This window comes from Pelodiscus sinensis, chromosome 5, assembly GCF_049634645.1.
Source record: "Pelodiscus sinensis isolate JC-2024 chromosome 5, ASM4963464v1, whole genome shotgun sequence".
Lineage (NCBI taxonomy): Eukaryota > Metazoa > Chordata > Testudines > Trionychidae > Pelodiscus > Pelodiscus sinensis.
This window is the reverse complement of record NC_134715.1, coordinates 5,780,478-5,803,170: the sequence shown is the minus strand read 5'-3', so window position 1 is coordinate 5,803,170 and position 22,693 is coordinate 5,780,478. Positions and strand designations below refer to the sequence as shown.

Here is a 22,693-nt window from a genome sequence, read left to right as displayed (position 1 = left end):
TAATTCCTGTAAATCCACATTTTTTGAATATATCACAAGATCTAATTTATTAATAGAGTCTTTGAAATTAAAACTATTATGATCATCTTGTCTGACCTCCTGCATAATGTGGACCATGGAATTCCAAGTGAAGGGAATTGGTCTTCCTTGTTACATAAGGCCTGATGTAGATAGTCCATATGTATTCAGCAAAGCACTTAAGCAGGTACATAAATACACATGTGCTCAAATGCTTTTGCTGATCTGGGATCTAAGGAAACACTATTAAGCCCAATAATCCGTGAGTGAAGCAGAAAGGTATCCGATCTTCATTTAAGGCACATCTACACTGCAGGGCAAAAGCCGAATTAAGATATGCAACTTGAGCTATGTCAGTTGGTAGCTGGAATCAAAATAGCTTAATTCGGCTTTTGGGGCTGTCTACGAAGTGGGAAGTCGGAGAAGGAACACTCTTCCTTTGACTTCTTTACTCCTCATGATATGAGGGTTACAGGAGTCGGAGTAAGAAGAACTCCAACTTGACATTATTTCGAAATAACGGCTTGCTGTGTAGACACACACTATGGGTAACTTGCATGGGGGCCAGGCTATTCCCTCGTTCTAATCTGCTACAGTGTTGCCAGCTCTTGTGATTTTTACCATGATTCTTGTGATTGGGGGAGGGAGGGCGTGTTCTTAAAGCCCCAGCTCTGGAGTCAAGTGGGAATCACAGCTTTCTTTGAAAAACGAGTGCACTTTTGGCTCTCATAATTGCAACAACAACACAAGTCTGAAAACATGTCACCTGTACACCCCAGTGACTCAGCAACTGGAAGGCAAGCTAAACTAATTGCAACAGTGCAGTTTTCGAGCCAATCTCATGGGCTGTGTCTAGACTTTATCCCTTTTCCGTAAAAGGGATGCAAATTAGACACATCGCAATTGCAAATGAAGCGGGGATTTAAATCCCCCCCCCGCTTCATTTGCATAAACATGGCTGCTGCTTTTTTCCGGCTTGGAGCTTTGCCGGAAAAAAGCACCACTTTAGACGGGGATCTTTCGGAAAATAAAGCCTTTTCCGAAAGATCCCTTATTCCTCTTAAAAAAAAAGAATAAGGGATCTTTCGGAAAAGGCTTTATTTTCCAAAAGATCCCCGTCTAGACTGGTGCTTTTTTCCGGCAAAGGTCCGAGCCGGAAAAAAGCGGCAGCCATGTTTATGCAAATGAAGAGGGAGGGATTTAAATCCCCGCTTCATTTGCAATTGCGATGTGTCTAATTTGCATCCCTTTTACGGAAAAGGGATGCAGTCTAGACACAGCTATGATGTTTGAAATGGCGGGGTGGGCAGTGCTACTGACAGGACCTAACCAGCAGTCATACCCCCAGCAGAAGCAGCAGCAGAAAGTCTCAGTTTGTTGATTGGAGAAATGAGAGCAGAGGTGGTCCACCAGAACTCCTGGGTTCTGCCTACTTTGCCATTTACTCGCTGTGCAGCTTTCTACAAGGCCCACCGCTTGTCTGCCTCAGTTGTCCTCATCTGTAAAACAGAGCCAGTGTTAATTAACTTTTCACACACAAAGTGCTCTGCACAGACTCGAGCTCTCTCTTAATCCTGGTCTTCGCTTTGGAAAATGAATACTAGGTTATTGTCTCCCCCACCTGCAGTATTGCATATATACTGCTGCCCTCTACTGGATGGAAAGGATACGTTCTCCTTCTAGGGAATTAAAATAGTGGTCAGCAGCCATGGAGAAAATACATATTTGTGCTGCAGGTATCCAGAGAGGTTGGGGCAAAAGCAGATCACAATCCCAAAGTTTGTTTGTTTGGAGGGTTGGCTCATTAATAGCAGTAAAACGTCTCTTAGAAAAAGTAGTAGCGTTCTTAAGGTCCTTCTGCTCATGTGCTCTCATTTCCAGCGCCATTTTTTTAGCAGAAATACAGCCAAGTATCTCACTGGTCTCCCAAGGATCGGACCCTATCCTTGATCATTATTGGCAGGCTCTGAAATAAACAGTCTGTAAACTTTCTAAGGAAATTGTCTGCACTCAGGTAGGTGTAAGATTATTTAGCCTGCTTAAGAATGATCACTTTGATGAAAAAAATATATAGCTCATTCAACAAGGATTATAATACAGCTACCATCCCATCTGACAGCCGATTGCATGGATGTGAGTGGAAAGATACTGTTAAGTACTATCCAAGATTCCCCCCTCCACACACATTCTTAACTGCCTTTGAAAAGAAGGGCTGTTTGTGTCCTGAATTGTTTCTGTAATTATGATGAGAAACAGAGCTGGGACCAAAACACCCCGTACTGTTTTGTGATGGTTGTAGGGATAGCTTAATGAAGCACCTCATCATGGAAAATGCTTACTGTTGAATTGCTGGAAAAACCTTCAAGCTAGTCCGGGCCGAGGCGGGGTATGGCTATGTGATTAAGGCCTGGATTTGTGACGAAGGAAATCAGTGTTGTGTTTCAGTTCCCTGCTCTGTGTGATCTTGGGTAAGTCACTTAATCTGTCTTGTGCCTCCATTCCCCAGCTACTGAATGAGAAGAAAAATTGTTTTATGGGTTGCCTATATAGACTGCAAATTCCTTGGGTCAGGGATGTGGCTTAATATGTGTATTCACGGCACCTAACACACCTTGAGTACAAATAACTAACAACAGTGTCTGGTATTCCAAAGAGCATTCATGACATGCTATTCATGGCATGCTGTCTAAGTACATGCAGCTAGAACAGAAGGTAACTCAATGACTTGTATGTATTTTGTGCCTTAGATTTACTTCTCCACTGGAGAGCAAAGGTAATGAAAACTGGAGCAAATTATGCACACTTGTTCTACACTTTGATTTCTTTCTTTAATCCTTGCTCTAATTTGATCTTCTCAGAGCCACCTGTTTTCATTCTTCAACTGTATACATGTGGTTTTCCTCCTTAAATATGCATCAGTCCAACGCTGGTATGCACCAGGATCACCTGCATTCTTCAGCTTCATTCAGAGTTTATTTGCGTCCTTTCTTTGGCTAAATCTTAACCTTTCTCTCTCTTCATTCTGTACAGCGCGAGGAACCATTTCCACTGGGGCATTGTGAACAGGCTGTTCCTGTAAATAGTCCCTTTGTTCTCACATTCCTTCATTAAACAACCCCCAAAATGGATTGTCAAAATGCTACGTTTGTAAATGTCAAGTACAATACTTAAACCAACAAAGGATTATTTAAAAAGGACAAATACCCAACTTCTATTAATTCTGAATGCACACAGCCAAGGTTATTTTTAGCTATTATTATTAGGTTCTCAGAATCGACTTTCATTTCCATTATATTCAGGGTGTAAAGAACATACCAAACCTGATCCAAAGCCCATACCAGTCATTGGGACGACTCCCATTGTGACCAATAGGCTTTGGATCGGATCCATGGATTAATGCTGATTAGAGTTGCCGACAACACCCATGGGTGATGTTTCTGCTAATGTGAACAGCGGTGAAATGGTTAGCAGCAGCAGCTGCAGGGACAGCCACCGCCGGTCAGGGGGCCAAGTATGGGGAGGGCCGGCTCCGTGCCCCTGGAAGGGGTGGAGCCTCTGGCAGAAGAAGCGGGGCTAAGAACAGTCAGCTCTTAGCATCACCTGGAGTGCAGGACTGGGTCCTCCCTTAGCAACCTGTGGAGTGATGGAGTGACATTCCCACAGCATTTCAAAGGGGTCCAAAGCTCCCAGCCACCACCAAAGGAGCTCCAGGCCCCTTTGAAACACCAGGCCTCTGTCCAGCTGAAACGCCGGGCCCCTGTGCAGCTGTCCCTCCCACCCCCGCACTGTCAGTGGGCCTGGTTAGCAGCTTTGACAGGTGGGGATATGTGTGTAACAACCTACAATAGGGCTCTGTTTCCATATGTAAACCACATGGAGATGCATGTACAGTCATCACAACTTCATGAGCAAATGGCTAGCTACGTTTCTAACTAACACAACAACATCATCATAATTAATAATACCTATCTCTTCTATAGCGCTCATTCATCCATCAATCCCAAAGCACTTTACCAAGGTGGAAGTATCATCGTTAAATGCATCGCATCACTTTGCATATGGTTTTCTTTGCAATCATGAAGGCTAGAAACTGAAGCCAAAACTCTCACCCTATGATAACAGACTTCTCAGTAAGAGATTTGCTTACATCATGGGGTCATATAAGTTTATCTCTTTCGCTTACTTGTTCCCCACATGAAGTCATAGCTGTCTGTTTGCGACATAATAATCATCTCCATAGCAACAGGTTGTGACTTTCAAAAGGAGAAGATTTTTGGGGAAAGGGAAATTGCTACTAGGAGTATGTGGCGATAAATATTTTCTAATGGCACGTACAAAGAAATTTATTCACTTCCATGCGTCTAATTTTGAAAAATATGCCACTTCTCATTTGTCTTTCAGTGATCTCTGACAATACAGGGATCAAAAGGGACCTTATCAGTAAGAAAAGCTATTTAAATTCGCCATGGAATTTTTATACCTTCAGCAATGTAAATGCTGGTTGCGTATGGAATGCTAATAAAATCTGAATGCAAATGAACTTTATCATTTGTTTATATTTTGTTGCTATTTGCTCTTAGCCATGATAATCATCAGGCTGGCACTGGTAGAAGCTGAAATCTGTATGGTTTTTAGCTACCTGGTACTATCCCTTTTGTGTTTTATGTGTTGATCACAGGTAGAGCTGGATTAACATTTTCCAATGGAAATTCTTTTCCCATTGAAAATGGCTGTAAATCAAGATTAAAATTTTCAGTGGGAACGTGTCAATCTGACCAAATTTGTTTCAAAATGAAAAATCAAGCCAGTTTCATTTCAACCTTATCAGAACAGAACACTTTAATGTGCTTTGATTCAAAACTTACAACAAATCCAGGCAAAATGCCATAGAAATGTTTTACGTAGTTTCAGAGCAAATCCAAATATTGCAATTTCAGATTTAAAAAAAAAAAACCCTAGGGAAATGTCTATGAAACTTTCTTTCCTCTCCTTCCACCCCCACTAGCTCCAGTGAAGACAATGGGAATGAAGTTGAGGGTGTTGTTTGAAGAGAATGGGAGTTAAACATGGGTAACTATGTTTTTTAATTAATTTTGCCCATCTCTGATTTTTTAAAAAAGGGTTCTTCTTTATTTGCAAAGTTCCCCCTCCATTTTTCTTTTAAACCAGCTTCCACAGGAACATAAAAAAGTGACTCAGAGAATAATCAGAAGACAGGGGCTTTGCACAGATGTAAATCGAAGCAGCTTTTCCAAATGGGTCTAGAATAGTTCCATCCCAGAAGAGCAAACCAACAGTTAGCTCTCTCATCCAACTAGCTGATTAAATCAGCTATCACTGGATCTTCTTGCTAGATAGGATCTAATGTTTGAAAACTTTGGGCTCGCTCAGCTGCAGCTCCTTGGTGAGATGCAGATGAGATTCTGGTTATCTATTTCCGACTCCAAGAAGGGGGGTAGATTTTTTCCTGGTGGTTGGTTGATTTACTCAGTGATGCCATGGTTTCATATGCTGCTTGAAGAATAAGGCACGAGTGACATTTTCTTGCATGCGATTTCCTCCTTAATGCTTTTATTTGCCACAATGTTCCTTGCGATTCCTCTTTGCTTTAAGCACCATTGGCAGTTCTGGAATCAGTTGCACTTTTCAGGCAGTTACCCATTGCTGCTAGCCTGTTTTATGATTGTGACTGTTTAATTTTCCATTGTGCTTCAGGTCAGCAGGTGAGACGAAGTAATCTGTCTCTATAAATCTCACGTCTGCATAGCTGGCATGCTAACTAACTGTCCAGACATACCAAAGGGCACTACGTCACTACTGCACAAAATAGCTTCTTGCCTTTTAACAGAGGTGTGTGGCACCAAGAACATTTTTTATATTACCCCATAAATGCTATACAAAGAAAATGAGTGCAGCTATAAATAAACAAGACACTCCCTCCTTCAGCTAGGGGAGCAGTTTACATTAGAGATGGCTCTGATCATGGCATCTCTCATCAACAAGGCTAATTCAAAAGTCGAAATCACTAGATTTTGATGCTCATAGAATCATAGAACCATAGAGCTGGAAGAGACCTCAGAAGGTCTTCAAGTCCAGCCCCCTGCTCTAGGCAGGACCAATCCCAACTAAATCAACCCGGCCAGGGTTTTGTCAAGCCGAGACTTAAACACCTCTAGGGATGGAGACTCCACACCCGCCTCCCCCCCCTAGGCAACCCATTCCAGAGCTTCCCCACCCTCCTAGTGAAATAGTTTTTCCTAATATCCAACCTGGACCTCTCCCACCACAACTTGAGACCATGGCTCCTTGTTATGCCATCTGTCACTAAGAAGTTCTCATTTGTCTTACTTGCCTATCTGTAAATTTTGATTATTCTCAATGGAAATATATTTTCAGTGGCTTGTGTGTGGCCAGTCAAATCAATGTTCACTGATATTTACCAACAACATTCTAATCCTTCCAAGCATAGTTCTACTCCTGAAAACCCTTGATAGTCAGCCACATATATCATCCCTTTTCGGCTCTTGCCAAGCATTCGGTTTTAGATGCCTTTGAAAATCTCACTCTATGTACTTTAAGCCCTACAGAGCATCTCAGATCCTTCCCTTCACATTTTCTTTCATCCTACAAATTTTTCTGGGTGACCAAAAGTCTTGCTGAATGATGACACTTCCTGGTAAGAGTTTTCTCACTACATGGCACCAAACAAGGAAGGGCCGTGCCAGAAGGGATCTCCTTAATCATCTAGCAGACCTGAAAGAAATCATTTGGTCCCTTTTGATCTGTTACTGGTACATAGGCTGGCCTGTGAGTTCTGAGAACATTCCTCCCTTTGTTTTTCACTGCAGCACCTGGGAGCTACACGACTAGTGAACAGGCGTGGGGGATGAATAATAGAATCATAGAACACTAGAACTGGAAGGGACTTTGAGAGGTCGAGTCCAGTCCTCTGCCTTCATAGCAGGACCCAGCACCAAGACCATCCCTGATAGATGTCTGTCTAACCTGCTCTTAAATATCTCCAAAGATGGAGATTCCACAGCCTCCCTAGGCAATTTATTCCAGTGTTTAACCACCCTGACAATTAGGAAGTTTTCCCTAATGTCCAACCTAAACCTCCGTTGCTGCAGTTTAAGCCCATTGCTTCTTGTCCTATCATCAGAGGCCAAGGAGAACATTTTTCCTCCCTCCTCCTTGTAACACCCTTTTAGATACCTGAAAACCGCTATCATGTCCCCTCTCAGTCTTCTCCTTTCCAAACTAAACAAGCCCAATTCCTTCAGCCTTGCCTTATAGCTCATGTTGTCTAGACATTTAATCATTTTTGTTGCTCTTCTCTGGACCGTCATCCAGTTTCCTGGCTGGAGTTGTGTACCTTAAGCTGAGCTGCTGGGTCAGGTGTAGACCTGGCCTAAGAGTCTTAACTAGGGCTTCCAAAAATAAAAGGTGCCAACATGCTAGGCACAGCCACAGAGAGCTACAGCAAAAATGCTCAATGCAACAGTTCCCAGCCTAGCTTCAAGGGGTGAGAGGTAGAAAAGGGAAAGTCCTGGTCTCTGCCGCGCACAGGCCTGTATCCTCATGCTGCAGCTACTGCTAGTCCCTGCCGCCATTTCTGTCCGGCTCTTGGGCCTTCCCACCTACCAGCCTCCACACAGCCAGCTGCCTGGCTTCTGTGGCACCCTCTACTGGCTAGATGCTGAAGTGGCTGGTCATAGCACAAGTCGACAAGTTCGTTACAAGATGTCCTTTCGCCTGTGGTAACAAGATCAAACTGACGCATGACCTCATCATAGTCATCCTGCTGGCCATCTCCTCGCCACACCTAGGGCAGACCGGACCCCTCTGCATTGTGTCCGGCCTGCGCCACTTCATTGCCACAAACCAGGTTTTGGGTGAGTTTTCTGCACAAGGGCGAATGTCTCCCTCCACGCTCTTACTCTGTGACCTTTGACAGCTCGCCTCTGCCCTTCTGCGCTCCTACCTGCCTTCCCCCCGCAGAACCGAGCCGTCTGTGCAGGCATGCCGATCGGGATGCTAGCATTCTGCATGGAATGTAGTGGCGCTAAATAAAAAATAAACCAATCAGTGTGGAAGTGTCAGGGAGCCAAAGCCTGACTTTTCCCCCAACCAGCAGATTGAGGGTGCAGAGGGGGAGCTATCCAACTCCATCCTGTCATTCTGGCTGAACAGGTTCGGCCTCAGTTCACAGGCATGAAATCATGGGGCACATCCCTTTGCCAGATTTATTTCCTGTCAGTCCATAAGGAAGGCGACGCTACCTTTCCTGCTGGCTGATCGAATTCAGGCACAAGGCAGAATGCTCTGCCCTACAGACAGGACGGCATTCGCCTGGACCGTCCGTTCTGCATTTAAATATGTGTCTAAAAAAGAACACGTCCCTTTAGGAACTAGGAGCATTCCCATTGCTGCGGGCTAGTGACTGGGCTTTGCTTTATGCTGCAGGGCCACCCATGCCCTGCTTCATACATGAGATCCTGATGAAACATGCAACAAGGCTGGTCGATAATCTTTATATTCAGAGGCTGGATTGGGACAGGAAGTGCCAGGATGTTTCCCTGCTGAGGCCATTTTGTGCTCCCAAGAGGTCATGTCTTCCACCCCAGCTCCTGCTGCTTGTTCTATTGGATAGTGCGGAGGGGGCTGGCAGTTACGTGCGTGTCTGTGACTCTGTGAGGAGCAGCAAATCCACACTCTGTAAACACCCGGCAAGGACTTTTGTCAGAACCTCTCTCTTCTTCCCTGGAGGGGCCCCTTGCAAGTCTACATGAAGCCAGGTTCACTCAAAAGCCAGCATTTTCTGGACTGGCGATCATATGACTGAGGAAATACAGGGGCCCAAATCTTCCAAGGTATTTAGGCTGCTAATGTCTATTCGAAAGGAAGCTAAACACCTTTGAGGATCTAGGTCAGAGTGCATATGCCTTAGCCCAAAGTAGTAAGAGCCCCACTGAGCAGTCTCTTTCCACCTTGTAACTTCAGTGCAGGCAGTTTCTCAGGGTATGTCTAGACTACATGGCTCTGTCGCAAGAGCCATCTAGATTAGTTTACTAGACATACCCAAATGAAGCGGCGATTTAAATAATTGCCACTTCATTTAAATTACAATGGCTGCCACGCTGAGCCGATCAGCGGTTTGGCGGCTCAGCGCTGTAGTCTGGACGCTCCGCGGTCGACATCAAAGGCATTTGTCGACCTCCCTGGTATGCCTCGTGGGATGAGGTTTAAAGATACATTGTCAATATGAATGGGGGTCCCTTAGGGCAGCGGTGGGGAACCTTTTTTGTGGTCGGGGGCCACTGACCCACAGGAAAATCCATCGGAGGCTGCACACAAGTGAGAAGCAAAGCCAACCAACCAACCTTCAACTGACGTGGTCCCTGACTAAGAAGCAGAAAGACACTCCCCGCATTCCTCTCAGACACCAGAGCCTAGCAGGGCTTAGGCTAGTAGATTATGTATGCTCCAGCCCCACAGGGAGGCAGCAGAGGGGCTTGAGCACCATTGCAGGCTTCCCAATTCTGGGGGGGAGCCCTGAGCCTTAGGGGCTTGATCTAGGTTCCCCACTCCGGCCTTAGGGGAACAGAGCAAGAGTGAGTGCTCTTTGGAGACACTCCCCCTCAGACTGAATTTCACCCACTCGTGAAATGACACCTGCAGGAGATGGCCCGGTTCTTGCCCATTCTGGCTCACGTGGACATGTGTAGGAGAGCGGTCCTCCGGAATGGGATGAGAGGCCTACTCCTCTGCAGTGAGGGGAGAGAATCCCTCTCTCCCCGGCCCTGTTATGTTTGCCGCACTGAGTAGGGGACATGCACAACATGTTAGCTTCACCCATCAGCCTCTCTGCAGCCACCTGCCACTGTAGGACCCCTGCCGAAGCAGTGCCATCTGCTCATACCATGACACCATGTGACCATGCCAGGCCCCAGCGCTGGGATGTGGCGACTCTACTGCTCTTCCGAAGGATCAGCGTGTGGAGGGGAAACCAGGAGATCATGGATTTTAAGAGGCTGCCAGGGGGTTTTGTAGGACTGCTGAATTCTCCCTCTTCCCTTAGAGAGCTTGGCTCTGTTTCTCAGCCTGCTTCACTCCTTCAATTTACCAGGCATGTCCTTCCCCCACTCCCAGATGGTTTCTACCCACTCCAATCTGATTTCCACCTGCCCGGGGTGGGGCGAATGCTAATGTTGCTGGTATGAACGAGTTCTCCCCAAGGCTGGGTAACAATAAAGCGCAGCATTTATCTAGCTCTTTCCATCTTCAAAGTGTTTTATGAGTATTAACTAATTCATTAAACAGCCCTCCAGGGGGTGGTAGAAATAGAGGCATTCTGGAAGGTGCTCAGTCCCCTTAGAAAGCTGGATATTTTTGGAGAGGTCCACAGAAGTATCTCGCTCCAGTCCAGGCCTTCTCCTGCTCTGACAATGTCCCGTGCTGCTGTTTACTGAGCCACCTGTAACTGGCCAGAAAATGGACCAGCTTTGGAGAGATCACCCCCTCTATAACATGCCTTGTAGGGATCGACTCAGGGATCATGACCTACTCCTCTTTACCAGGAGAAGATTATGGGCCGACTTGATCATAGTCTGTAAGTATTTACATGGGTGGAAAATCTAGCAAACCAGAGCCAATGGCTGGAAGGTGAAGCTAGACCAGGGGAGACTGGACTGCCCCCAACTTGTGACAGGATCGGTTCCAGAGATCGTGTCGCAAGTCGGGGATGTTGTAACTCGAGTCCGCATTTACGACAGGTGTCGTATGCTGTCATAAATGCAGGGCCGAGGACGTAAGTCGGGGGATTTTGGCTCCTTCCTCACTTACAGAAAAGGCCATAAGTGCGGGGGAGATGGGGGAGGTCGTAACTCAAGCCATCACAAAGCAAGGGCCTCTTGTACACATTTTTAAACATGAAGATCATTAACCATGGAAGAGTTTCCTAAGCGTTGTGGTAGATCCTCCATTGATGGCAATTTAGAAGGAGGCGCTTTAGCGGAAAAAGAATTGTTTGGGGGCAGGTTTCAGGCCTGTACTAGACAGGTTAGATGAGATGATCATGGCGCGCCCGTCTGGTCTTGAAATCTATTGAGCTGTTACCTGTCTGAGGCAGTGAGGCCTTGCCATTTTCTGCAATGGTGCTTCAAATTCTACATCTTGGCAGGGGTTGCATAGATGATCCCTGCAGTCCGTGCTAACTCTATGGCTCTATGATTCTGAGGAAGACCCCCACAGACCAGGATGCCCCATCTCAAAGCAACACCAGATCCTGCCAGAACCACAAATGCAAAACCTCCAGACAGATCGCCACTGCTACAGTGATCAACACCCCGCCACAACACACCTCCAGCACTAAACGCCTCCGGCTGACACCGGATAACCACTGCGCTCTCAAATGAACACTCACAGGAAAAATAATAAAAGTCAAAACCACTCTCTCCCTGGTGAGGAACACACTTCTCGCACAGCGATCACTCCGTATCTGACCTCTCAGTCCTCATCCTCAAATGCACCGCACCTTCCAAAGCAGATTGTGGGAGCTTAAATCAATCACTTTGCAAGACGCTAAAACTCATGGGCTTAATGAAATCACAGAATTGCAACCATCTATAACCCATCCACCTCCCTTTTTATCCGGTGATTACAAGAGTGGTAACAGGCCGCTTCACTGGGAATGGTTCCTTAGAATGTACAGTAAGTACTTATGCTAAACTATCTGCTTGACCTCGTAGTTAGCTGTGATGAACAGAGTAGCTTTGCTAGACCTGGGAAGGAGATCTGTATAAGTTTAAATGCCTGTCATTTTCACCAACAGAAGTTGGTCCACTAACAGATATTACCTCACCCATCTTGTTGCTTTAGTGCAACAACTAATGGAGAAATAAATTAACATGCATTTAAAATAATTGTTTATTTAAGTTGTAATCTCCGAGACTTGAACCAAGTAGGTCATGATAGGATGGCCAAATCCCTTCCTTGCTTACAGCATCATCCCAAATCAGTGTTACATTGACATGTGAAGAGGGAAAGAGGATAAAATGTTCTTATGAACACATGCAAATAGCAGACATGAAGCAATTGTTGCCTAACCAGGCCTTTACTGGAACAAAACAGCAGATCTGCCGGTCAGATATGCAGTGTGCAGCCAAGCCCTCCCACTGAATGAAACTTACTTTCTGGAGGAAAACATCCCATCACTGCCAGCTCGGAACCGTTATGAACCCATCAAGGCAGCTGAGAGTCAATCCAGAGAGAAGAAACCATCTGACTCTTCAGAGCTGGGTGCAACATTCTGGGATTCTGCCACCTGAGGGTAGCTGAGAGTTATGTCCTGGAAGTAGAAAGTGGGAAAGGAAAAAGATTGAAGAAGAGGAAGTCAGTAATTCCGGTACACATGTGCCTCCAAGAATTACAGCATCCCTCCCCAACCATGGACTGCCTTTGTGCCACCGTGTCCTCTGGATGTGCTGGGGCAATACACAAAGAACAGGCAGCTCTACCATGCTTTCTTGGGCAAGTTGGACAATTCTCGCATGATAGGCAGTGGCAACGGATGTGCAAACTGAACAGAATTCTTCGCACTGTGTTTTCCGTTCCTTTCTCAGTCTACCAGAAAAGGCAGAAACTCCCTCTGCCCTGGTGATGGTTTGCCCAACTGGGAGGCAGATGCTTCAAACAAAGACGGAGTTGTTATTGGAGATGCCAGCAGGGAACACCGATAGCATTAAGCAACCTGCCGACCTGCAAGTCTAGCCCACATTTTTGCGGTTCCTTTCAAGTTCCATTGGCACACAGAGCAGTTTAATGTTTGGGGTGGTAACCACACCAACAGACGTGAAACCCATACGATGGCATCACATTAAATATCCTTTATGTAATACAGCCTTCTCCCTCTCTGTGGAAATGGGCAAGCGCTGCCTCCGCTCATCCCAAATCTAGAAGCCTGGCGCAAATCTCATTTGCGGGATCGCTGGCAAAGCCATTTTTCAAGCGCGGAATAAAAAAAGGTGACAACTTCTATTGCGGATTAGCTACCTCGATTCTCCTAGGGCACAGCTGAGCAGATGGGAAAGGGTAACTCCGCACCATCAAGGGCTGGGTTTTTGGAACGCTCTCTTTCCCCGTAAATCCTGTTCAGATAAGAGAAAGTGAATTGGATCCCAGCCCCTCTTGTGCATCACCTGCAGGATTGTTCACTACATTTCAGAGAGCCAATGAGGAACGCCGGTGCAATCACCACCACTGAAGGCATCAGCTGCAGACGGAGGCATGGTACAGATGTACGTGAAGGCAGAACATGTTCTGCGGCATCTTTAATATTGGTGCACGAGGAGAAAAAGACCCAGCTCGATCTTTGGACTGCAGGCTGCTGAGCTCGAAAGGCTGGGAGTTAGACAAGCAAGCCTACAAACTACCACTGCTTTACCTGAAAACTGAGCACACTGGGCAAAGAATCCCCGAGGGACAATTAACATGAAGCCAAAAAATGGTGTCTTACAGCTGTATCTTGCTCACACTCAAGTGTTGAAAAATGAGTTGCCTCCCCACCACCGCACAAAAAAAAATCTTGTCTTCACATAGCATGATGTTTAAAACAACACACGTTGGAAATGCTGTACATTTGGCTTCTGGAATGTAGGGGGGCGCCACATTTTCTAAATTCTCTCTACAACCCCGCTGGCAAGAAATGTGATTTTAAATGAAAGCTGAGCACTCGCCTATTCCCTTGACTCCTGGAACTAGGCTTTAAGGGGAGTAAACAGTGCAAGCAAAACTAGTGACAAAAATCACGCTAGTCGGTAATACTGTGAGTTACTTTTCGAGAAGCCCCATGCATGGAAACTCAAACCTTTGGATTTACTTCTTGGCTTTGTCTTTTACTGGGGTGTTTTTATTGCTTTGGGTCTAATCCTACCCCCATTAAAATCAAGGAGAAACCTGCTAATTGCTTCTGTAGGAGCAGCCCCAGGCTCACTGCTGGTCCATCAGACCTTTTTTGCTATATCATTTCCAATGGCCATGTATTTACTGGGCCTGGCTGCCCGTCAGCTGGCAGCCACCAAGCTCGCAGGCCTTTCGGTGTCAACACTTAGCACTGAGGACAATGGATTGGAAATCGAGTGCTGTTCTGTAACCCTTCCGCCAGGTGCCAATGGTGAGGGAAACAAAGTGCATCTGAGGTGCTTGCCCTGAGATAAAAACCATTATAGCCCGAGACCCCAGCCAGTGTCGGCCTCTCACTTCCGAGTCTGGGAAGTTAAAATGCAACTGCTTTGGGAGTCTTTGCAGGCAGATTTTCCCCCACTCATAAGCCCTCAGGAGTGTGTTAGGAACATGGAATAGAAGTAACTTTTTATGTGGAGAAAACAGTCAAAAGGAGCATAAAAAAAATCCAGCACCTCAGGCATCTGAGCAAGTCCCAGTCACAACTAAGTGCCCAGGATACGGCGGTCCCAGAACTCTGTCTCAGCACAGACTCTACTGCTCCAGGTTAAAACACAGGGGTAGCCCAGAGCATCTGGCGGTGGCTCTCCTCTGCCAGCCGGCTCCAGTCCTAAGGAAAAGCTGCTCAGCCACGCAGCCCTCTGACCCGGTTCAGCAATTAGAGCTCTGCTCCTCCCCCTCCCCTACTAAGTGGGCTGGAGCACTGTGATGTTACTTCTGCTTTGTCACCCCCAGTCCAGCCGAGCCTCACCGTGGAGCCAGCTGCCACCACAAGGATCTCCCAGAACCCAAAGTCATTGCAGTGAAACAAAGACCCCTCCCCTCCAGGGCCTGCAACAAAACCAAGAGAAGAGCACGAGGGTGGTCATGGGGTTCTTGTCCCTCAACTGTTTCAGTTTTCCACACAAAACAAGGCCGGAAGCCACCGTGGTAACATGACGGTTTGTCCAGGTATGCAGGTTGGACCTCCCTGGTCCAGCTCCCTTGGGACCTGAGCAGTCCCAGGCAAGGGAGTTGGCTGGACCAGAAGAGGTCTGGGAAGGGGAGGGTGCCAGCCTCACTGCTGGGCTCCTCTCCTCAGCCACCTGGCACTGTTGCCTCCTGGCCCCTGAGCTGCAGCAGCCCCACCAGCTCCCATGACCCTGGCAGCGCTGCCAGACTCATGAGCTCCCACAGCCCCAGCAGCTCCCGTGGAGTGTGAACTCCAGCCCCCTGGGCCCTACCAGCTCTGGTTCTCCCTTGCTGGCCCCACTGGTTGGCTCAGCTTCCAGCCACCAGAAACCTCTGCCACTGGGGCTCTCTGGTTCTGCTGCATCACAGGTGTGGCCGGGCTAGAAAGTCCCGGACCACAGAGGTTCAACCTGTCCTGCACGGGGTCCCCAGAACAAATCAGGACCCCGACCAGCATCCTTGGTCCTCCGAATAGCCCCGCCCTCATAGTCCCTATGACAGCCCTTTCCTTCTCCGCAGAGCCCGGCTTCGTTACCCAGCCAACATCCGTTTCTTATTCAGTCAGAATCCCCAAGGCACATCCTGAACAATTCCCAGGCCCTTCCATGAGTTCAGCAATAACGAGCCATTATCACCATGACACATCAAAACACAGACAAATCCCAACCCACGCAACAGCGCTTCGTAGGTGGAATCTTGGGCACTCAGCACCAGAAGTCATTTACATGAAGTGAGCTTCTCCCCCTTCGCCCCAGCAGAGCACGCAGGGCGCTCCAACCCGATTGGCCCAGCCCAAGGGTTCCCAGTGGAGTACGGTGGCACCGTGGGAATCGTCAGACAGAGGATGATTCTGCTGTACATGTACCACGTGCTGACGATACAATTGACAAACCTTCACTGTGGGCAGAGGCCCAAGGCTTTGCCGACGCTGCCAAGTGAAGCGGCAAAACTTTTGTTGTTCACTGGTGCCTAAAAAAGTTCCCCTTCCGCCTCCAAAAGAGAGAAGTTTTGCTGCAGCAAGTGGCCGTGTGAATGGCGCGCTGTCAGGCAGAGCGCGCTCCTGTTGGCAACTTGAACCTTGCTCGAAGGGGGAGTGGGGACGCCGGAAGTATTTTGTCGACGTCTGTTAACACCGCCAGATGGTAAGCGGTACGGGCCGTGTTGCCCCAGCCATGTTGCTAAAAGCAGTGCAGGATAGACAAAGCCTGAATGTATTTCACAGGAGTCTTCAGAGACTCTGTGGGTCAATGGATAGTGAATGGGACTGGGATACATACTTCGTTATGTCACTGGGGACTAATCAGTTAGGGTATGTCTACACTACCCCCCTAGTTCGAACTAGAGGGGTAATGTATGCATACCGAACTTGCTAATGAAGCCCGGGATTTGAATTTCCCGGGCTTCATTAGCATAAAGCCGGTTCCGCCATTTTTAAAAGCCGGCTTGTTCGAACCCCGTGCCGCGCGGCTACACGCGGCACGGGCTAGATAGTTCGAACTATGTAGTTATTCCGAACTATCTGTACACCTCGTGGAATGAGGTGTACAGATAGATCGGAATGGCTACATAGTTCCAACTATCTAGCCCGTGCCGCGTGTAGCCGCGCGGCACGGGGTTCGAACAAGCCGGCTTTTAAAAATGGCGGAGCCGGCTTTATGCTAATGAAGCCCGGGAAATTCAAATCCCGGGCTTCATTAGCAAGTTCGGTATGCATACATTACCCCCCTAGTTCGAACTAGGGGGGTAGTGTAGACATACCCTTAGTTCTCAGCGCCTTCCTACCCTTTGCCTATTCAGATCATAAGATCCCACTGGAACCAGGTCTTTCTAATGCCTATACTTTGCCTAGAGCAGTGGTTCCCAATCTTTTTAATACTGGGGACCAGTAAACCCATTCACAAGCTTTTGGAGGACTGGTAACATTTATTTGCATATTTGCATATTCATTAAGCAAATGAATATGCAAATAAACTGTGTCACTGGCCCTACCTGTCCAGCCGGTTGTTCGTCCCCCCTCCTGGCCCCAATCCTGGGAGCTTTATTGGCCGGCACCGGCTCCCCCAGCTGTGTCCGAAGCTGGGCATTCTGTGTCGGTGTGCACGGTCCCCGGCCTTCTCCCTGGGTCCTACCACCCGCCGGATTTAGCCCCGCTGCCTGGGAGCGTGCCCAGTAGAGACACCGCGGCAGCGGGCTCTCCCAAGTGGGCCACGCCACTGCGCTTGGCAGTGCGGGGTGCTGCTACCCCATCACACAAATGAATAGGATCGTGCACGATAATTTTTCTAAGGACCAGTATTTTTTTTCTAAGGACTGGTACTGGGCCACGGACCACAGTTAGGGAAACGCTGGTCTAGAGCCTAACAACATCTCTGCTGTGTTTATTGCATCACTGAGCTAAAAGGTCTGACACCCCAGTGGTTCATAGCAATGGAAAGTGGGTGTTTTGCAACAGAGTGGGAGATCCTGAATTATTGTGTTGGTGAACTGCAGAACTACAGGCAAACCCAGGAATCCTTTTCCCCTCCAAACCTGCCATTGAATTCAACGCTGGGCATGTCACACCTGATATAACACACCGTGTTAGTTATCTGAGCGCCACGCGCATTCCAGTGCTGATGAACGCTGGCGCTTCTTGTAGCGAAACTGCCAGAGTGGCTCTGACCCAGCTCCCACAATAAGCTTATCCGGTTCCTTGAAGTCAATGGGAGATTTGGGCGTGGTAGAAATTCAAGATGAGGCCTGCAAATGAGATGATAAAGAGCAGTGAATCAGCGGGAAATGCTTTTGGAGAATAATTGATGCCTTTCCCATACACTGAAGCAGAGGGAGTACCTTCCTTGTGTTACTCATGCAAAGTACTGCCCTACAACAGCCTAAGGCCCTAGCAAGGTCTTGTAACAGAGCCAGTGAATGGAACACACTTTCCCTGAACAAAAATATCCTTGTGTAACCCTTCTGCCAGGTAGGCCTGGCGGTAACCAGGGTGGGTTCAATATCTTGGGGTCCATCTCACACAGAACCGGCTTGAGCCCCCACCCAGTAATCTGGGAAATTCACACACCCCTGGGTGCCTCTGAGAGGCAATGCTTCCCCACTCACAAGCACTGAGTCTGAGTGTAGGAAAGAAACATTGAATGAAACAGAGAGAGAAGTCATACGGCGATAACTTGGGGGAAACACCACAAACAGAGTTCATAACCCAAACATGAGCTAAGCACCCCCCCCAGCCAAGAATCACCTGAAGTCCAAAGAGTCCAACACCCCGAAAGTCTCTGTCCCTAGTCCATGCCACCCAGAATCCCAAAGTTCACCTACAGGGTTTCACCTCCCACGCTGGCTAGAAATGGGGGTGGCAGGATAGATAGGGGGCACCTGACGACACTCCACCACGCTCCACCAGCTGTCTCATCCCACGCCACCGGACGCTCCGCTGGTCGCCTGCCACCTCTCCGCGCCTGCTGCCGCCACTGGTCACCACTCCTCGTCTGCTGCTGCTCCGCATCACGCCGCTGGTCACAGCTCCTTGCCTGCCACCGCTCCACGCCACACCGCTGGTCACCGCTCCTCACCTGCCTCCACTCCGCGCCACGTTATGCCCCCAGCCAGTGATTCCCACCAGCCACTCTGCTGGTCGCTGCCACTCCACTGGCTGCAATGGGTCTGGCTCTCAGCCAAACCAGTGATTTCAGCTCTCCATGATTTCAATTCTTTAGCCACCAGCTGGACTGGCAAAAGGAATCCAGCTTCCACTGGACTAGCAAAAGAAAGGACTCCTCAGGGAGTCCTTAAAACAAAGGGGGAAAGGTGCAGGCTGGGCCAGTCTTATAGCTCACACCTGGTAGGTGTGAAACAGGCTGACTCAAGCCCTTTAACCCTTCCCCCCCCCAGCTCTGTTCACTCAACTCTGGAAGGGGGGAGGCTTGTTCTTCCGAGACCTCTTACCATGATGGTGGTGTCTCTCCTGCAAGCACTGGTGGCATGTTTTACAGTTCCCACATTTAGGGGTAGCATGATTAGTGACCCCCACAACAGCCCCAAATTATTTACAATTCTCCACATTCCATTCCAACACTGACCTTCCATCAGCCCTGGCTGCATGGGATTTCCATAGCCACACCTCGGATTCTCTCCTGAGCTGTATTTACATGTCAACAGTTAACAGTTAATTATCTTGCAGAGCTAAACAGTTGTAGTGGGCACACCCACCCCTCCTTTTAGCTGCAGCAGTTCAGCCCCTGCTTACACTTGTCACCTGCAAATAGCAGCTTCGAGAGAAAAAAACACCTGCACAAGTGTAAATGGCTGCTTCAACAGTTGCTTTCAGGATTTTTGGGTAGCACAGATGTGTTGTATCCAGCAGAGACAGGCCCACTGAAGGGGGGGCAAAGGGAACGATTGCCCTGGAGTTGGGCGATTTGGTGGCAGCAGGGGTCAGAGCTGCGGGCCCTTTCAACACTGCCAGAGCACTGTGTGGTGTGCACCAGGCGGCAGTGAGGGTACCGTGGGAAGCGGGGAGACATGCTCCGGGTGGTGCTGAGGGCTCAACCCTGCCCCTTCTGCCTGAGTCCCTGCCCATTCCGGGAGTATAGAATCAACCCTTCCACACACACACACACACACACACACACACACACACACACACCTTGCTTAGGGGCCCATCAAAGCTGTGGGCCCTGCTCAGCACAGATCAGTCCCCAGCAAAATGGAACACAACGGTCTAGGCCCCCCCACAACTAGATGTGGCTGTGGAGGGGCTGGGACCCGTCGTGAGCAACATTTCTCTAAAGGAAACGTCTACATTGCCCAGCATGACAGTTTATTCTGTCTAAGCAGCTGTGGAGAGGGCGGATTATCATGTGGGGTGACATTTTCCAAAGTGCTTGGCATGAGCCTAACTCTACTCCCAGCCAAGTCATGGTCACGCTCCCACTGGGAAGGGAATGAGATGATGTAAAGGGGACCTCTGAGTGGTTGGGTGTGGCCCCTGGTGCCCCCTGAAGGCTGCTGACTAACCTTGACGGGTCTCCATCGGTACGGGCCTCCAAATGAACCCCTTCCGCGAACCGCCTCTTTGCCCTCACTAAGGTCTTCAGCCTGGCTCAGAGACCCTTCAATTCAGCCTTTTGCCCAGGCTGCCAAATAAACCCTTCAGGCGTGGACGCTCTGTTGCTGCTGGAGGAATCTGGGTCCGCCCACAATTCAGGTTTCCAACCCAGGGACCCTGAACACAACTGCCATGTTTGGCTCCATTGCAATCTCCTGCTGCTATTTCCTTGGTCCTGTTCTTACAGGCTGTCTCCTTCCCCCTCAGCAGTGGCTGTGTAAGTTTGGCCGGCCACAAACTCTGGGTACTTACCGGCCAGAGCAAAGCCCCCTTGTTCACTCCTCAGCTCTCAACTACCAACTGACGTGGTGACGCCACTCCTTTTATCTGAGCCTGCAAGGTGCTGATTGGCTGTTGCTAACCCCTTCTAGACCTGGGAGGATCATGTCTCTCTAGTTTCCAAAATGGCTGCTCCAGTCAGGCCTCTCTAGGCAGGACTTTGCTGCTCTTTTCCTCTCACCACAGTGCTTCCTTGGGTTGAGTGTAGCAAAGCAGCAGGGCCCAGCAGGGACACAAAGGGCTGGTCACAGGTTGGGCCTGAAAATCCCATCTGTAATGCCTAGAGACATGTATCCATTTTTCCTGTAGAAACAACAGAAATTATTTGACAGGATGTTGCCAGAGACCACCCCCCAGAAGTGATGTAATCCTCCCACACTACACCACCCCACTGAATTAGGAAGTGGGATTCACTAAGCAAAGCTAACTGGCATCTATGAATAATAAACAGGATAGGGATATCACAGAATCCAGCATTAAAGCAATTGTACTCTCTGAGGGCATGAGAGAAAAAATCCACTCTGTCTGGCCTGCATTAAGAGCCAATTTGGCAAATACATGGTTTCCAGTGCAACCGGAACTTCCTGTTATTAGACAGTGAAGACAGCCAGACTCATGCAATTTATTGGGCACTATTGGAAGATATGGCAGCACTGACCAACAGTTGGACAGCTACAGGTGTATTGTGCCTCTATTTCTTTATAATATATGATGATCCAATGCATAGGTTATGTAAAGAGGAGATTTTTAAAGACATCAGTGAGAGTTATGCACCCACAGCTCATGGCAGTTAGGTGCCCAACAGTCATTTTTGCCACAGAAAACCTCATTGTTTATTAATACCAAGATAAGGCTGGGAAAGGCTCTCTAGCAGTGATGTTTCTCAAATTTCAAAATTTTGATACATAATGTTAATGTTATTGACATTCTTTTTCAATTTCAAGAGGAAAACACCTTGTTTTTTTTCATGGTTAGTTTTTTCTACTCCATTTTCTACCAGTGTCAAACTGCTCGAAACTTTTCAAGTTTCAAAACTTGAACCAAAAAAATATCTTTACAACACAAAATGAACAAGAAAAATATCTTTACACCATTTTCACAAAGGTTTGCTCTGTTTTAACACCAGGGCTCGGGTGGGGACTCTCAGATGTGCCTATACCCTTACAGTGCTGCGGACAGCCTCCCTTTCTTGCTAGCTGTTCCTGAGAAATGTATTGCATGTTATTTTCCCACATTTTGCATGGTGATGTTCTCAAATCTCAGATTTCTCTCTTTTCCTCTACTGTTTTTACGCTTTTCTCCCCTCTTTTTTTTTTTTTTTATCTAAGCCCTTTGAAAATTTTATTTCAGGGCTTTTTTGCTTGATGTGTATCACTCATCATATCTCTCATGCCTCCGCACTAGTCTGTATAACAAAGGCTCAGCTTTCTCTACCCCTTTATTCTGCATTTTCTGTAATGGTCATGATGCAATGTCTGTGGAGTGACTGTCTTTCAATGGCATTTCATCATGTTCCTTGGCTCATAAGCAACAATAAGACACATAAAAGAACCTTTGAATTTTCTGCAGTTGGCAGATGCCATCATGGGCAAGTCAATCTTCAAATATATTTTAATGGACTGTAGCTGGAGGCAAATAGTTTTACGTAAAGCAATATCTATCCCCTCATGCATGGTCTACCATGCAGTGTTTCTCAACCAGTGGTATGAGTACCCTTAGAGGTACTTGAGAGAAGTCTGGGGGGGAGGGGTACGTCAACACAACTGAAATTTGGAGAAAACTGAATTTTTGTTTTAAGTTTTGCAGCGTTTTATTATTTTTGTACTTTTTACACCCAAACATTTCATCCCCCACCTGGCTAGGATTAAGTTGTTTAAACAAATGTGTTGCAATGGTAGAAAATAATGTGTGTGTCTGAAAACTGTAGATATTGGGGGTACTTATAATTTTTTTAAAGGGGCACTTTATAAAAAAAAAAGGTTGAGAAACACTGTACCATAGAACAAACCTGCAGGCAAGAACACACACCTCGGTTTGCTTACTATTCGTGATGTTTTAGGATAGTCCCCTCACTATGTGCTAGATTCTGCCACCCTTATTTGAAGGCCTTGTCTGTACCGCAAAGTTTTGCCAACACACCTTACATGGGCATACAGCCACCCCATTGCTCATGCATGTGCATGCTTGCCTCCTTGTGTCCACAGTGGGTTCTCACCAGGAGCGGTTGTATCAATGCGTAATGCACAGCACCATTGAGAAGTACCCCCCTGGGCATCCAGCCACAGAGGTTGGATCTCAGTGACAAAAATCTTCCAAAAGTTATAGCTGCCTGCTGTGTTCTGTGTAATATCTATGAAGCGAAGGGGGAAAAGTTGGCAC

General features: G+C 47.7%; 1 long non-coding RNA gene across 2 annotated transcripts in view; it reads right to left on the bottom strand.

Moving 5' to 3' along the window:
* Positions 1-22,693, bottom strand: part of LOC112546175 (uncharacterized) — a 49,497-nt gene that overhangs the window by 11,932 nt on the left and 14,872 nt on the right. The window contains exons 2-6 of one of the 2 annotated variants that reach the window (XR_003089811.2): positions 18,304-20,617; positions 17,494-17,670; positions 13,072-13,166; positions 12,210-12,367; positions 1,361-1,517 (exon numbers count right to left, since the gene is read on the bottom strand). This is a non-coding gene — a long non-coding RNA (uncharacterized LOC112546175). The remainder of the gene's footprint in view (positions 1-1,360; positions 1,518-12,209; positions 12,368-13,071; positions 13,167-17,493; positions 17,671-18,303; positions 20,618-22,693) is intronic. The other variant, XR_003089814.2, reaches the window with a different exon arrangement.